The sequence below is a fragment of the Haliotis cracherodii genome, unplaced genomic scaffold (genome assembly GCF_022045235.1).
Source record: "Haliotis cracherodii isolate W230 unplaced genomic scaffold, xgHalCrac1.p SCAF_6, whole genome shotgun sequence".
Classification (NCBI taxonomy): domain Eukaryota; kingdom Metazoa; phylum Mollusca; class Gastropoda; order Lepetellida; family Haliotidae; genus Haliotis; species Haliotis cracherodii.
Genome location: NW_027266319.1, coordinates 6903783 through 6921868, shown reverse-complemented (window position 1 = coordinate 6921868; position 18086 = coordinate 6903783). Strand labels below are relative to the sequence as shown.

The 18086-nt window shown below is 40.1% G+C and overlaps 1 pseudogene; it reads left to right on the top strand.

Moving 5' to 3' along the window:
• The first annotated feature begins 1206 nt into the window (after positions 1-1206).
• LOC139445473 (uncharacterized) lies at positions 1207-17076 on the top strand (annotated as a pseudogene).
• Positions 17077-18086: the final 1010 nt, after the last annotated feature.

Sequence of the window (18086 nt, the reverse complement as noted above, 5' to 3'; positions counted from 1 at the left end):
AATAGTAAGGAGCACCCACTCAGATATCCTAGTCACAATAGTCAAGTATTATGTAACGTTTTTTCTGAACAGGCGGTATTTCAAAGTTCTGAACTATGCATGTTCTTGGGAACAATTATCCCATTCCTAGTCACAATAGTCAAGTATTATGTAACGTTTTTTCTGAACAGGCGGTATTTCAAAGTTCTGAAGCAATTAATCATGGGATTTACTTTATGTACAATATTATCTATATGATTTGCTGACAAATCGGACCTACGTGCTTGTGCGACGAGACCTCTGTCATCTGCGTCCCTTTCATTTTACAACAGGTTTTTGGCTAAGGTTAATTTTACTTGAAAATATCATGGTTTCTGTTTTGTCAGGATTAAACGTTACTTTCCATTAATATACCCACATGGATATGCTTTCTAGCTCAGCATTTCAATAATTTGCTGTTGTGTTAGGACAATGCTCGACAATGCTATAAAAAGGTGATGTGGTAGTAGTAGTGAGTTGGGTTTAACGCCGCTTTTAACAGTATTCCAGTCATATCGCGGCGTGTCAGCTTAAGGTGGGAGGAAAGCCCGAAGTGATGCAGGTCTCAGACTTTTAACACTTCGGTGAAACCCACGAGCACGGGTATGGTGCTGACAAACCTAGAAACATAATTGGGGCGAACCGGGATTCGAACCCACAATCATAGGTTTCTGGCGTGCCCAATGGCAATGGACGAAATTCTGCACAGGGAATGCCCCCAGATGTCTAAGACCCATCAGCAATTGTTTTTGTGCGTATTATCTTTATACGTTTTAAACTTTTAAATCAAATTATGTTCTAAAATATAAAAGAATGTAGAAGTATGCTTTGTGTGCTTTGTGTGAAACCCAACTTACTCACTCACTCACTCATAGGCAAAAGATGTAATTCTAAGAAGAATTGTCGGATTTTAAAAAAATCGTCCAAGATACGTGTATTGTTTGGTAAGTCTTCCTTGTGATACATTTCGAAAAGTCCATTGAAGGTCATTTGTTGACGAGAGGAGAGAATGACGCACTTTCGATGTTTGTGAAAAAAACTATCGCGAAATCAAAAGATATATTGTGAAATCTGTATACCAACTTCCTGATTGATATGAGAGTAAAGGTCAGGGCATCGACAGATAAACACGAGAGTGTATGACAGATTTAATGTCTCGTGACACGTTCAATAGAGTCACATGACAACATGGAGACTGATCAGCTTGGGACACCTTACACTCAGTTTCGTATCAAGGACCCGAAAACCACAGCATCTACCCCAATTGGCAAGGTAAACAGGAGAGTATGCATCATCAGAATAGGCCTTCAGCAACCCATGCTTGCCGTAAAAGGTGACTATGCTTGTCGTAAAAGGCGCCTAACGGGATCGGGTGGTCAGGCTCACTGACTTGGTTGATACATGTCATCGTTTCCCAATTGCGTGGATCGATGCTCACGATGTCAATCACCTTGATTGTCTGGTTCCGACTCGATTATTTATTAACCGCCGTCATATAGCTTGAATATTGCTAAGTGCAGCGTTAAACAACACACAAACATAAATAATCATCAGTAACTGATCAAAATGGGTGTGATCCCTTCTCTCTTTCATCAATGGTTTGGAAATTGGTTCCAAGACAAGAAGTCTGTCATTGAATCTTTAATGAACCTTTTTCTATGATTATATTTTTTTAGATAAACAAGTTTTGGAATATGAGTGAGTGAGTGAGTATGGTTTTACGCCGCTTTTAGCAATATTCCAGCAATATCACGGCGGGGGACACCAGAAATGGGCTTCACACATTGTACCCATGTCGGGAATCGAACCCGGGTCTTCGGCGTGATGAGCCAACGCTTTAACCACTAGGCTACCCGACCGCCCCCTTTGGAATATGATCAGACACCATCTGGATATAACAAATACTGTCATTTATCATGTTGTGACTGACATTGCGTAAAAGTAATTTGTAGGCTCTCACAAATTCGTTGGTAAACTGTGGAGTGTGTCAGATAGCAAAACATATCTGTGAAAGTTATCTCTGGGCATGTCGGATCATCAACACAGACTTTCGCAAACAATACGGGTCAGTCAAAGTACAAGTGTGCGATGCTTCAGTTTTATCTCGTATCTTATGTTAAGTACACAATTCGACTATTGTTTGCTTTCTGTGATACATCGGTTCGCATTATTACCGTTATTGTTGCTTTATGCCTACCTGTGCCTGAATCAGCGTAGTTCTTGACGTAGTAGTAGTAGTAGTAGTAGTAGTAGTAATAGTAGTAGTAGTAGTAGTAGTAGTAGTAGTAGTCAGGGTTGTTGATTATACGTTTGTTGTGTATTCTTCAATGATATTGAAGAATGCTTGATTTTGATTGGTTAAAAAGAGGCATCCTTTATTCCCACTGAAATCTCTTTTAAATTAGGCTTTTCACACACAAAACATCGTGCTTAGGAATACATCGATAGCATACATATCTATCCACAGCAAATACTTCCGATAACACATCAGAACAGGAGCCCATACCGTATTTCCTCTACTGCACGACCCGTGAAGATCCGGATTAGAATAGGCCTTCAGGAATCCATGTTGCCGTAAAAGGCGACTATGCTTGTTGCAAGATTATTTATAGACGGCCTCATTTTAGCTGAAACATTGCCGAGTGAGACATTAAACAACAACAAGGAAGGGTTCAGTTAAACATTTTTAGCCTGGACTCAGGAGGTGAAATATTTTTGAACTGAAAATAATGTAATTATCCTTGTGATTTTTAACAAATAAATGACGAACAGCTACAATTGTGAAATATCATTTATTGTAGTTAAATTAACATTCAGTTTCAATCTTTCAACAATTGTATATTTCCATTCAAAAAGTATGTTTCTTCTCACGAAAAAGGCTTTGCAAAAGAATTTTTGTAGCTTTTAGGTCTTCTCCTTAAAAAAAATATTCTGAAGTGTTTATTTCTGTATAATGGGCCTCATACAGTACACAAAGATGTTAAACACATGGAACACATTTTCCTATGAAGAAAATCTGTACTTCTATTATATCCAGTTACGAAAATGCTAAGTTTGTATGTTGTTTCCTGGGTAGTACAAAATGCACATTTATGGTTCCAGGAGGGATTCAGGGGTTCCATTCCCACCTGCTTGAAGCATATTTTTATTACATGTGAGAATATGTAACTTGACCATTTGGGGATAAAATTTCAGCAAAAAGTATTTTTTCTTCTATATGTTTCATTTAGAAGATGGCATGATAAACATGTTACGTAGTTCTATTGGCAGACACTGCGGTGTAGGTACTGCGCCGTTATCAAGCAAGTGACTTGTTCCAAACTTTTTAAACAGGTCAACCAAACACAATTGTGATTTGTTTTCATCTGGCATGCTCTATGAAAGGTCTGCACACACACACACACACACACACACACACACACACACACACACACACACACACACACCTTTTTCTTAAACGCTGTATCTCTGCCTGTGTTTTTCTGATTTTAGATTAAGACAATTGCAGTCTTGCATAAAAAAGAATCGGTATTTCTGGCTGTGTCTTATAAAGCTTCACACTTCAATTGAGGCAATATATCTATGCTTGTGTTTAACGACAGAGGAACTACCGAATTACCGGTATTTCCTTTTTTCTGATATTAGATACTGACACGTGGACGCCTGGAACTAAAAGAATGGATCTTTCTGCTTCTGTCGACTATCAGCATCTTGGTGGCGGTTGGACTGACCATCTACAGGCTGGTAGTGGTCATCAAAACTGACCCGGGGTCATCAGATTTCACCTTCGCTATACTTCTACTTGTCAATGCTGGTAATAAACATTCTTCCATGAATTAAAAAAAGCCTCAATTCTGTTTTGTAAACCAGAGGTTTCAAATCACAATAATTACCTCTGACTGAAAAAAATACTTTCAAATATGCTTCCTGAAAATCATTGTGTATTTGCTGTTGACCCATAAGTTATTTAATTCATATTTGTTTTTATAAGTGAGTGAGTGAGTGAGTATGGTTTTACGCCGCTTTTAGCAATAGTCCAGCAATATCACGGCGGGGGTCACCAGAAATGGGCTTCACACATTGTACCCATGTCCGGAATCGAACCCGGGTCTTCGGCGTGACGAGCGAACGCTTTAACCACTAGGCTACCCGACCGCCCCGTTTTTATAAGTAGTGCGTGAAGTGATAAAGTGGAAGCATTTTCATTACAAATGTGCCTCTGTTCACCCAGCAGTGAATGGGTAACTGGTAGGTTGAGATGGCAGTTTGACAGTTGACTTTCTAGCGCCACAGGCAGCTAGTTGTATGAACCCAAGGAAGCTGAGAATTAAGTCGAATGCACAGTGATCTACTGACCGGGGACAATAATGTAGCGCTTTCATCATGCTTAAGGGTGTGGATTTGTTGCATTATTAATGTGCAAATTATTATATCATTATCATCATGGTTACGCATTTACCGTTGGGGTGGTACAATAATGAAGAAAATAATTACAGTTTTTAATAGACAAAGGATTCATTTTTTTGAACTGGCTAAGGCATCATATACAACGGAAATGAGAATGCTACTTCTGAAAACAATCTTCTCTGAAAAAGATATTCTCTCCCTGTAGCCGTGGTAACCAAAGCTTTCTTAGTGTCGAAATTCGCAAATGCTCTTTTAATACCAGCCTACTTGTAGAGACTGAGAAAAGTACCGATAAAAGTCGGATTTGCATATTTGTGTGCTAATTTTCCCCTGCATGCATTTTCCTGTAACAATCTTTAAATATGTTGCAAAGAAAGTAAAAAGAAAGGTGAGGCTATACATACCACGGCACAAATAGCAACAGATTCAGATAACTTTTGGGAAAGTCAAGTATCATCTGAAACGTCTTTTAGATGTATTTTTTCCACTAACCTGCAAATCCGAAAACCAGAACATAAATGAAAATTCTGTGTCATGACCAAAAATCCCCAAATTTTGTTTTCATTTTCAGCTTTCTGCATCATCTACGTTCTCCATGGTTCGTTTCGTGAGCGGGTCTACGAGATATACGCACTGATGGCGGTCATGTTTGTTGTCACCATGTACTGTGTGTTAGAGTATGGTGTTAATGAAGAAGGGAGAACAACCGTCAAACTGGTAAATCTACACTTTTATGTTTTATTTTTGACATATTTGGGCTTTACTCATTAGCTTGGAAGGTCGAAATAAGAATGCATTTGTGTGGGTGAATAATCTTACATTTTATTTGCATAGGTTGGTTGATTTACCGGTACAAGAACAAGTGAATGCCATTTCCGAGTAAGGTGCCGGATGTTTATTTTAGCACTAACATCTGTATTTTGTATCTGAGAGGGCTTTGTTATAGAATTGATCTTCAGCAACCCATGCTTGACTTGACAGGAAACTAAAGGGATCGCATGGTCAGACGTAGTGACTTGGTTGATGCATGTCATCGAAGATCAATACTGTCTTCTGAGTGAATTGTTTTGTCCAGAAGCGATTATTTACGAACTACCGTCATACATCTGGAACATTCTCCTACCCAGAGTTCCATGCGGCCGGCAGCCAGCCAGCATAGTACATCTGCCACAGGCCAGCGCCATGTGACGATTCGTCACATCGTTCACAGTCCATTCAAGATATTGCATATGCTTTTCATCCGTTTCATGTTTGACAAGTCTACACATAAACAAATGTCAAAGAATGGTTACGGTTCATTAAGAAAGAATCCTAAAACGTGAACATCTACTTGTTTTAGCGTATTTATACTTTGTTTAAATTGGTTGTACGGCTCCACGTGCTGTCATCGAATCCCAACGGAGAGCTAGTGATACGGTCACTTTGATGTATAAATATATATTGTCATGCAACTCACTGTCGCAGTTGCAGTAGCATATATCTATATAATTATGCAAAACAATATGTAAAGCGCCCCCAACAACTTGCATTAGTCCGATTTATACTGATTTCTGAAAAAGCGCGTTTGTTTACAAACAAGAGAAAAGTCCGGTCACGTGATATGCAAATTAGCCTGTGGCAGTGGTGTTATGCTAAGTCACCACTGCGCCGGAGTGTGACATCTGGAATACTTCTGAGTGTTGTGTTAAACAACAAACAAACATGTCTTGGAACTATTTGTTTTGCTTCATTTAAGTATTACATTTTTAAGGTATTATGCCAACTAGGAACGATGTCACAATCAGTGCTTGTGAAATAGCTCTTCCTTGACTTTGGTACATACTCAATTCTAGTCAATCAGTCGATGAAACAGTTGATTGATATTTATAGAACGTTCCTCATTCACACTCGTGTTTGGTAGGCACTTTCAAATAGTCATATCAAGAATTTGAAGTTATATAATGCATCTTTGCAGTTCAAACAACATTCAAAGTATGTATGACTAAACAATTGGGCAAATTACATGGTAGAAATCATGTAAGAGAGTGTATTGCAAATTTGAGAGGCAACACAGAGTTTGCGATTTGTCACTTCAATAACTCTAACTTTATTATCACATTGTGGCATCATGATAGTGGTGTTTTCTGTCCAGTCCGCGCAAATGTAGAGAATGTACGCAGAAAAAAAGAGACACTGTGTCCCGCGGGACGCCCAATAATATTCACTGTACCTTCAGTGCATCAAGAGCAGTTACTGTGTCTGTTACGTGCATTTCATCCGCCCATCACGACCCATGTACACATGATCATTAATTCTGTCCAGACTCTGAAGTAATTATGTAAACGTACAGTACACTGAACCATTTCATTACTTTATAAGACCCTTAAATTACCTGCAAGGGTCCTTAAAATTAATTATGGGGGGTCCCCTGGACCACCTCCATGTTTTTTGTTTTTTTTGTCAACAATGCAACAAAAGCATGCAAGGTTCACTTCATGTTTGTTTTGTAGAAACACTAAGAATAATGCTTTTAACCGATTTAACATGTGTTAGTCATCACGATGACTGTGAGTGAGTGAGTTGGGTTTAACGCCGCTTTTAACAGTATTCCAGTTATATCACGGCGTGTCAGCTTAATGTGGGAGGAAAGCGCGAAGTGATGCAGGTCTCAGACGTTTACCATTTCGGTGAAACCCACGGGTATGGTGCTGACAAACCTAGAAACATAATTGTGGCAAACCGGGAATCGAACCCACAATCATAGGTTTCTGGCGTGCCCAAGGGACGTGACTCTACACTGCGAATCGCGGCGCTTTAGACGACGGGGCTACCCGTGCCCCCCACAATGACTGTGAAGTTTCCCCATGACATTTATCGAATATGCAGTAATCACTTGTGCTTTGTACAAGCAATATAGTTCTGAAATGCAGTCGTGTAGTTTTAATGGGTTTTCATTTTGCTCAACGTGTATCTTAAATTATAAATATATAACACACAGATTGTTTCATGGGCTCAAGAAAGCCTGACTTCACTTCTGAACATTATATGATTAACATGAACCTGACATTTCTCAGACGCATTTCCGCAGAACATCCCAAATGGTATCACACAACATGTTCAGAAGCATCAGTGGAAACCACTGTACCCTATCCAAGTGTAGTGTAAGTTCAGGACAAAATAGCTGGTTTAGAACATCATCACTGGTTTAGATCATCATCCTTTGGTAAATTTTATAGTAAAATTGTGTTTTATTTTCAGGCCCGTATGATCATAGCAATCGTCTTAACCCCGCTAAACATTGCACTGGGCTAATTTGTTGCAAAGGCTTTTGGTTTTGTGAGGTTTAACACAGTAGAAGCTTCCACACACCTACATCGTAAGTATCAGCCTTCGGTTTCAGATCGTAGCCATAAACGAAAATAATAATCTGTAAATTTGTATTTGGAATATTTGAATCAGACATGATAGTTACACATCAATGGCAAGGGTCTTTGTCATTATCCTAATGTTGAATGTTCAAGGTTGAGAGGGTCTCAAGATTTAAATACTACAAGAGCAAACCTAAATGAACCCATTGCCTCTTTAATTCGATCACTGGTGGTGACTTGCATGACTTATGTAATTTCTGGTGTTAATTTTGACTACACTTGCTGTTTGTTTTTCAGAGCTCTACAAACAGGCAGGCACATTTTCCTGTCTTTTAAAGTTTGACTGTCAGGCGTCGGTAAAATGTTTTTTCATCAAGTATTAGAATGCGTTTATTGTTGACGAACACATATGGGGGGCTGCCAACCCCCTTTTAGTACCCTGGTTTCGGGGATCTATTTAGAGGGTATTCGGGACGCAAGTAAAATCGTATTTGATAGACAGATTTAACATTTGAAAAAAAGTAATGGTGTTCGCAAAAATAATCCTTTATACATTTTAATTTATATTTTCAGTAACGTAACTTCAAATCGCAAGTGTTTTAGTTTTAAATAATATTCAGAAGTCAGGGTTAAGCAATGAGAGAAACATTACATGGTATTCAGGATTCAGGAGAGGGTGGGGTTGGCATTCTCATACGATCTCATGTTTGACTGAGCTTTAACTAACATGTACCTTGCACTGATTTGACCAAGATTAAATCTTTAGGTAACACTGTATAATCTTCTCGTAAATGAGGGTCTTGATAGGGAGTGGTCGTTGGTCAGTAGTCAGTAAAATTTGGTGCCTTAGTCAAAGTCAGTGGTGAATATATTTTCGGTTTAGTCAGTATGATGTTGTGAAAGGTCTCCGTATTCGATAGTCAGTAAAATTGTCGCACACCGGATTGTAAAATGCGAAAGCATCTCTGTGGAAATGTTGATCATCAGTCTGTTTAATTAAACATGAGGACAGCTGGTTCTGTTTTATTTTTGCAATTTCTGTTTTGCAAATTCAAAAATCTGACTGACATTGTTGTGTCGTTAGATGCGGTTACATATGATGTCTACGAGATATTAGAACGATTATGAAACAGTAAAAGCATATTATAAAGGTTCTTGTGGTTGTTTTAGCTATATCATATACCTTTCAGGACCCTCCCTATTGGCATAATTTGATTAGACAAAATCTGAAACACCATGATTCAATGTTCATTTCAACAATGTTCAACAATTAGATGATGCATTGTATTTTAACTTTTGGTGCACATACTTACATGATCTTTACTTATCCTATCTCACAAAATGCAATTAGTCTTTTTTCTACGAACAGAAGGCGGAAAACGTGCTCGCAAATGCAACCGTTTGCACGTTGAAACACCTCACCCGAACACAGTCCACCCGTAAGGCACAACCTTCAGTCGCTGAGTTTTCAAGACTTGTGGTTTTGCTCCTGGTTAAACTTGGATTACCATGCTGTTTGTCAACGTTTCTTTGCAGCTAGATCTTCGTGGTTGTTGTATCATAGACACACACGGTAGTTACGCAATGATTCAGTTCATCAATTTTGCAGTGGGTCTATAATCTACCATGCCCGAAGTGGTTGTTTATACCACCTACCATTCGACAATGTCAGTCTGACGTTTCACCCATCGCCGCCTTTGACATATCAGTAGAAAAGATAGTCCTACCTCGTACATCACTTTCTGTCACAAAGGACATTACATCATCGGCTTCTCCCTCTTTTGGTACTTATAACCGTCAAAGGTTCTATCAGCTACTCTATCCAGAGGCTGTTTCCATTCCCGACGAGAATGGTTGCCAGACACATTCTTCACGGATCTGCAGTGAGCGTCCGCCATCATCCCTTGCGCCGTGCTCCTCCACAAGACGCCTCTGGTAAGCTCCTTTCAATCTTTCACATCTCAACTTCCAGAATGAGTCCTTTAATGCGCCCACCTTCCTTGGTCATACTTTCCCTGTCCGATCACTGTGGCTCCATGAGTTGATGAGACCGCCTGTGTTGTTTCGTGGTAAAGCCTCCGCTTCATACTTAAAGACGTTAAAGGCTAATTATTTAGGTTCTGGTGTGATTACAGCTCTTGAACACCCCACGACATTTCGTCAGTCCCGACTTGCTCGTGCCTTTCATGGCGAGTGCTACATGTACGTGCAGTCTGCACCAGCGGCAGGAATAACTTTGACGTCGGGGATACATCACTCAGTCGGCAATGGATTCAGAGTGCACTCTTCAAATTTTGAAGCAGCTGTGATCTGCTCCCATACTCTTCAATGATGTGCAGAACGAAGTCGTTAAAACAATTGTTACAGTTAACTACCAAACAATTGTTCCTATCATGCCTCAGGCTGAGGTCATCCCCACTTCCTAGAGCTCATTCCGTGCCTCCACTAGGACTGATTACAGATCCCGTTTAGACCAACCTGTACGAGAGCCTGAAACCATGGACAGCATTCCCAGGTTTCCAGCCCCCCCCCAAGTATTGTCTTTCGTGTGACCACCACCAGAAGATTACAGAAGACTTTGCCCCACTGGACCATACTGAGCGACCCGTATGCCACAACTGACCCAGAAGAGGGGTATCGGCTGCTCATAACAGAACCACTGCCACTGGCGTCATCGCCACTTGTCATCCACCATTCCCCTGACCCTGATGGTCCAAGTACTTTTTACCAAAATCATGAATCCTGTCGTCTCCTATCTCCACCTGGTAGACTGAATGCAGAACCATGCCAAGCGGGATGTACTTCTACATCAGCTGTTCTTCACCTGATGCCGTCTCCTCTGCCTGGGTTAGCTAGTCAACAAGGCAAGGTCTGACTTGATCCATCTCAGTGTCTGATTTTCATCGGGTCTTCCTTACAGCCAACAACCACATTCTTTTCCCACCAGTGCCAAACTGGTGCCAAACACTAGTCGTGTAAAGTCTGCACCAGCGGCAGGAACTTATCGGTCTTCTCACCTTGGCACAGGCACTCATGATGTATGGTCGTCTCCACCCACGACCACTCTAGCATTTCCTCCAGCTGTTAAGCAGTCAAACCGCCACTTCCCCCTACCTAATCACGCACCTCATCTTCACCCGTTCCTCGCCTGTGCACACGGCCTTTTAACGTCTGCTATAGCAGACGTTACTGGTCTTCACCATTTTGGACTGGGTTTTTTCTTGTTGCGAACAGTCGCGTTTGCGGGCAAAGTTTACACTTTTTGTTAGAAAGAAGAGACAAAATGCAATCTGTGAGACAGGATAATTATTCAATATTAAATTGAATGTATGTTTTTGTTTATATTTCTAGATATCCTTTATGATCCTAGTATTGAAGGAGGGTACCGACATCACGATGCTGGAAGGGGTCAATCTGGGCCTGGGGATAGCATACTCACTGATGTGGTCAGTACTGGGATGGTGTGTGGTGAGTGTTGATCTACAAACACGTGTAATGAGTTGTCAGTGCAGCCAGGAGGGGGCGATGGGGAAGGGGTAGAACTGTATGTGATAAGAACAATATGCTTTAAGAACCTTGTGCCATCAGTCCAATATGCCAATATATATGCAAAGCGAAAAGTACTGTATTCCCCCAGCACATTATTATTCAAACCATCCAGGATATGTCCAGTGAACAATGTATTTGTGGGGTTCAAGCTGAGGACATTTTTTTTAAATCCTAGCCAAGTACAATGTGAGAAGACATTTATTTTGCATTTGACCAGAATGGTAAAGGTCTTAAGACCTATATGAGCTTGGGCTACATTTTACTGAGAGCGTGATATAACTAAAATGTTGTTCAGATCAGTGGAGGTTACACTAGTACTGAATGTCCATGTATCATGAGTTATTGGATCAATACCAGTACAAAACTACATCTCTCCTGAGACAGGGACCAGTCTGGTTTGGACAACATTGTGTGTGAGATTCTCATCAGTCCATAGTTTAATATTCCCCCGACCTAAAAGGGCAGGGTATATGGTTATACCAAGGAAGTCCTCCCGTTCCTGCTTCCGAGGACACTTGTTTGTGGTATCTATGACTTGAAAACTACAACATAGTTTCTTTTCAAAATTGGTGAACACCTCTAGGAGAGATATAGTGCGAAGATGGATTTTAATATTTGGATTTTCTGAATACATACAGCTTTTTGTCATTTCTTAATTTAGATTTTATTACTGAAATATTTGTCCGACCTCTAACTGGAAAACTTTTTCATTGTTTCTTTTCCAATTAGGGGTACAGTTTTTATACCAGTAGGAGAGGAGCAGTGCAAAGTTTGATTTTGATAAGCAGGTTTCCTGTGGGAAAAAAACTTTTTTTATGTTTTGAACAAAGAAACATGTTTGAATCGAAGTCGGGGTATCAGTAAGCCTGTCTCACGTTTTGTCTTGCTTCATATAATTTAAGCTTGAGTTTTATTGCAATGGTTCCACTTGAAGGTAAAAGAATGGGTTTACCTGGGCCTATCTTTTTGTAAGTCATTGGGACTTTCAGTACCAATTTCTGAGGTCATAGCTTGGCAAGGGTGACCACAGTACCAACAAGATGAATAATTTATAACACATGTCACACTATCATAGAAGCACTGCAGATGCATTTGTCGTATGAAAAAGTCTTTGTTAGGTTCATATAATTATTCAAGAATGGTTACAATCTTGAACGACGTTCAATATGGCTGATCGCCAACAGGCTCATGCAATACTTCGTGCATTGCACGTGAAGCAAACAGAGTTACCTCCCCTAGACATCTGCATAGCAAATACATCACACTCATCCTTCCTTCATTTGTATGTTCCATCATTATACTAGTAGTATAATAAAATAATTTAGCTGAAACTTCTCCAATGATTCACAAGTCACAGGCTATCAATCAGTCTTTCATGTGGTCGACTATCTCTTGTTGATCGTCTCAATGGAGTGTTACCTAGAGTGGTTGTGACATTGGAGAAGCTGTCTTTGCTTCTAACAATTCTGGTATCAGAGCTGCTTGTTAACACGGTATTTCAGGAACCTGAACTGAGAACGTGTGGTGCCATGTTCAAATCACAAAGACTCCTGTGACGTCTCAGCTTGGAAACGCAAATGATCTCTCACAAACCTTACCATCTTCCAGCACAACTACATAGGACTTGGGAGCTGTGGGCTCTGCTACATTTCCTCTCCACAACGTGTCCTCCTTGTGCAGGTCGTTGATCAAAATGTTACTTCATATTTGATGACTTCTTGAAGAAACACTTACTACTTCCCGTTTTATGTTGGGTTGACTGGAATTGCGGCCCATTCTGTCATGATGCTTGGCCACCACGTCCCTGAGACGGCAAACCTTGCCACTCTTGAAATACTCTCTTGTTTTATGCCAGCAGGTATCATGATTTCAAAACCCACACTGAAAACATGGTAGGCATGGTTACTATGGTTACCAGTCGTGTGGTTAACATTGTGCTTAGTAACCAGTACTGAACTCTTGGGTTTGCCTCTGGTACCACAGTTTGACGTGGGTAAAGACGCCAGGGGACTGTCCAAGAACTGGACTGTATGGAATTAGGAGTATGAAATCTCTGTGGATGCACTTGGTGTTGAGAACGACAAATATTTATGTGCTGTGCTTTTACACTTAGTTGGCCTGGGACTGCAGAAGCTTTTCAATAAATTGGATAATAAGTGCAGAGATTTCAAAACTTCTTTGGAAAGGTTGGATTCTCATGTCCAACCTAAAAAAACGATGCTTTTGAAAGACACAGATTTCAAATGCCCCAAAACGAGGAAAATTACTATGCTTCTCGTTTAGGACAACTTGGGATAACATATGAGTACATCAATGACTAAGATGAAAATGTTGGGATCAAATAGAAGATAAATGTAAACCTACCTGGATGAGGAGATGAATTTTACGTGAAGACATTTTAACGTTTAACAAAGTCGTAGAGATTGCTAGAATTATGAGAATGGAAGTTTCCTGCTACCGAGATGGAATGCAGTCCCTTACTATCTGTCAATCAGGTCTTTCCTATGTCAAATAAATCATAGAATGACGGGAGGATGAACAGAAGTAATAACTTAAATTGCTTTAGATGTGGATTCTGTGGACAATTGTGAAATAACTGTTAAGTCACCAAAGACAAATCATGTCTGAGATGTTGGAAAGGTGGGGTATCTCACTCGAGCTTACCGTTCAAACCAAACAATTTCGCATCAACTGAAGCACTGGCGAGGGAATTTCATGAGAAAGTTACAGAAATGGAAGTATCATGGCACCGGAAAGGGTAGTAATTCTCACTTGTTTACATCCAGAGACAAGAGGAAATCTGGACTGAATTTTGTTGGATTAGCTAGAAAACATAGCACGAATGAATACTTGGATTCGGGTATTATTTTCTGATAATGACAGGGATTGCACTCTCACAGTATCAGATGACAACAAGGACTTGCAATAACAGTGGATATGAGAAATAATTAGGCTGAACTTACCGTAGATTCGAGAAAACACTGACGTATGGGAAATACTGAAAGCGGAGGGAGTAGAATTGCATCCTACTGATAGAAACGTATTTTCTTATGGGTCAAAAGATCCGTTGCAGATTAAAGGAACTTCATGTGCTGAAGCACAACTGCAGAACCGTCATCAATCTCAATCATTGAGACAATTACCATTAAGTGTCAGAAAAAAGTTGACGAGAAACGTAAAGAACTTGAACAAGTTGATGTAATTGAAACTGTCATAGGACCTACTCCATGACTTTCACTCCCAAACTAGGGAATGATATAAGGATATGCATGGGCATGAAAAGGGTTAACAGAGCGGGTATTCGTAAAAGCCAACCCATACCAACAGTTGAAGATATTACTCATGACATGAATGGTGCTACAAGATTCACCAAATCAACCTTGATCCTGAGTCACATGTTATCATTACCTTCTCAGCTCACAAAGGACTATCCCATAACAAAAGTCTTATGTTCGGGATTTCCTCTGCTCCAGAAATTAGTTGTATTGAACATGATCCAGAAAGCAGAGTGGACACAAGACAAGTCAAAATAAAAGTTTGGCATGGACAAGCTAGTCTTAACGGGGCACACGTCTTCCAAAACATGGCATTACAGCAGAAGAAAGCAATATTCACGTCATGGTAAATGTCAAAGAACTTACAACACCACCTAAAGTTAGAAGTTTCTTAGGTCTTGTACACGTTTGTTAGGTTCATTCCTGATCTGGCAACTATATCAGAACCGATGAGAAGACAGAACCGATGAGACGACTTACTCGTTCAAATAGAGAATAGCACTGGGGAAAGCAACAGCAAAACTCGATTCAGGTAAATGACTAGTTATGGTGTACTACAAAAACGACGCTGTGACAAGAATATTGTATATTGCGAGTCCAGTTTGAAGCCATCCTAATTCAGAAACAGGTAGAGGCTGGAAGCTTTACCAAGTAGCATATGCGAGTAGAGAAAACTCATAGATGTGGATAAAATATATTCTCAAACCGAGTGAGAAGCATGAGCAGTAGTTTGGGGATGTGAGTTCAAATGTACAATAATGGTCGAGCTTGAAACTGACCACAAGCCATTGGAGGTCATTATTTTCATTCCTCATAAACCACCAGCAAGTACTGAGCGATGGGTTTTGACACTACATCTTTACGGCGTTGTTTACAGACCCGGTTCACAAAATGTAGCAGGTACCTTGTCAAAATTACCGCAAGAAATTTACAAAGTAAGACACAATGTCGCCGACGAATACATTCCCTACAACAAATGACATATGTCCTCGTAGCATTCGAGTTAGAATAAATCAGATCAGCTAAAGAGAGAGATTATGAACTTACAGATGTCACTAAATATTTGAAGCAGACGAGGAACAGTTCAATGAGATAAACATGTTATTTGACGCAGTTTCTTTATCACTGTAGATATACAACACAACACTGTGTGTTATTTACATGAATCTTAGGTGAAGGTAAATCGACTTTACAGTTGTTATGTGAGTTACACTGTAAGGAAGTTGTGTTTCTTCTCCATCCTAGCTTCGCAGAGAACTGAAGAGGTGCAGCTGGGTGTTTGCTTGGGCCGGTGTTGCCAAGCCTGCTTACTACGTGTATAAACTTATTATAGTGAGTAATGAATATATAAAATTACTACATTAAATATTTCAGGTTACTTCGTTGTTGTTGCCTCACCGCCGCCCTGTATAAATTATGAAGGCAATGTTTGTGGTGTTGACATTACTGATATGTGTCGTTGTAAAGGTAGACTGGTATATTGCTTAGTGATGTATAGATAGTATATTGTAATATGAGACTGGTGATACATAAGAACCAGTATATATGCCATATGAATGAAGTAATCAGTGATTATTTGTTCTTGTGATATATTTATTGTCAAAAATCCTTATGAAGATATGCTTGGGAAAGCCTTTGTCATTTGAATAATTTTATCTGAACCACTGCAAATTTTGGTTGAAACAATAGGATTAGTGTTAATGAGCCACATAATACGATAACGATGCAGTGATAAATGGTGATGTGATTAGCAGTTATTAACGATGATGATGGTGGTGATGGTGGTATGTTGAAGATAGTTACTGCTGCTACTGCTGATTGTAGTTCTTATCAATTTCCCCTCAGATGTACGCACACTTGACGGATGACCCTGATTCTTACAGCATCACCATCGTGGGGACCCGCCTTGCTGCAGGTAACTCGCACTCTCACCGTAGTTGGCAGTGGTCTCGGAAGCAGCATTAATATTGTACGTTATTGTTTGGTGAAAGACTGGGAAGACCTCTTATGGTGACTCGTCAAACTGTTGAGAAACATATTTCCGGGAATATAACATAGTGCTAAGCTTTACATTAATTATAAATATGTATATTAGTAAAAGTAGCAACTGAATTAAGAAGATATGATAATGTGTTAATAATAATAGTTTACCTCATTCATTACAAATTTGGGTTTATGTAATTGAACGAGTGTCAGTCAGCCACTGTCTACAGTAATAAGGAATTGATAGATGATTACTGATGATGATGACGATGACGAAGACGACGACGACGATGATGATGATGATGACGACGACGACGACGACGACGATGATGATGATGATGATGACGAAGACGACGATCTCTCACTGTCTGTTTCTTGTTTCAGGAGCTATTGCCCTGATTTCCTGGTTCATCCTGATAGCTTATCTCGACATTGTACAACAAAACTTTGGAAAAGGACTCAAAGAAAAGGCAAATATTGAGTCTTCTCTTTCATGATCATAAACAGGTTGTAATTTGTCTGTTGTAATTCACCCATATGAACCATGTAAGCTTATAGGAAGAGATTTTTTTCACTTTATAGTTGGTTTACAAAAAGTGTGTGGCTCCAAACTCATTGAAGGTAACAAATTCAGGTCTGCACGATCTGGGCCCACTTGCACAAAGCGATTTCAGCGCTACGACTATTGTAAGCCTATGATAAAGTATGGGAGTTACTATCATCTTAGCGCCAAGATCGCTTTGTTCACGTGGGCCCTGTTGCTGGTCAGTCACTCGGTTTGTGAGTTGACGGTATCCATTTTGTCTTTTAGCATTTCACACATTTCCACCAAAATTTTCACCATGAAGGGTGCACATGGCTTGGTGCCAATAGTAAACATAGGGAATCAATCGCCAATCCAAGATAAGGGACATGCTCAACTTTTTTCCAGATATAAAAAAAATGATGGTAAGCAGTATGAAATGTTCCTTTGCCCTCTACCCCTCCAACAAATCCAAACACACCCCAAGTCATCCCCGGTCTGTGCAGTACCTGCAGCCTGTGCACAGCTATACATACGCTTCCAAACCCTAACATTTAACAAACAAATGTATACGCACTGCATTTGCACAGTCATATTGTCATTCTCCCCGTGGGGACTCCGGGACAGTAACGGTAAATACTACTCCAGACTTAGCAAGGATAATAATGTATGGATGAACAACTTCTTTATAATTATTACAATTAAGAGCAACATATACGGTCACCAGTGCTCTAGCCTTGTGTCGCTGTGGAAATGCCTTGACAGTCACGGTCACCAGTGCTCCAGACTTGTTTCCCTGTGGGAATGCCTGGACAGTCACGGTCACCAGTACTCTAGCCTTGTGTCTCTGTGGAAATGCCTAGACAGTCACGGTCACCAGTACTCCAGCCTTGTGTCTCTGTGGGGATGCCTGGACAGTCACGGTCACCAGTACTCCAGCCTTGTGTCTCTGTGGGAATGCCAAGACAGTCACGGTCACCAGTA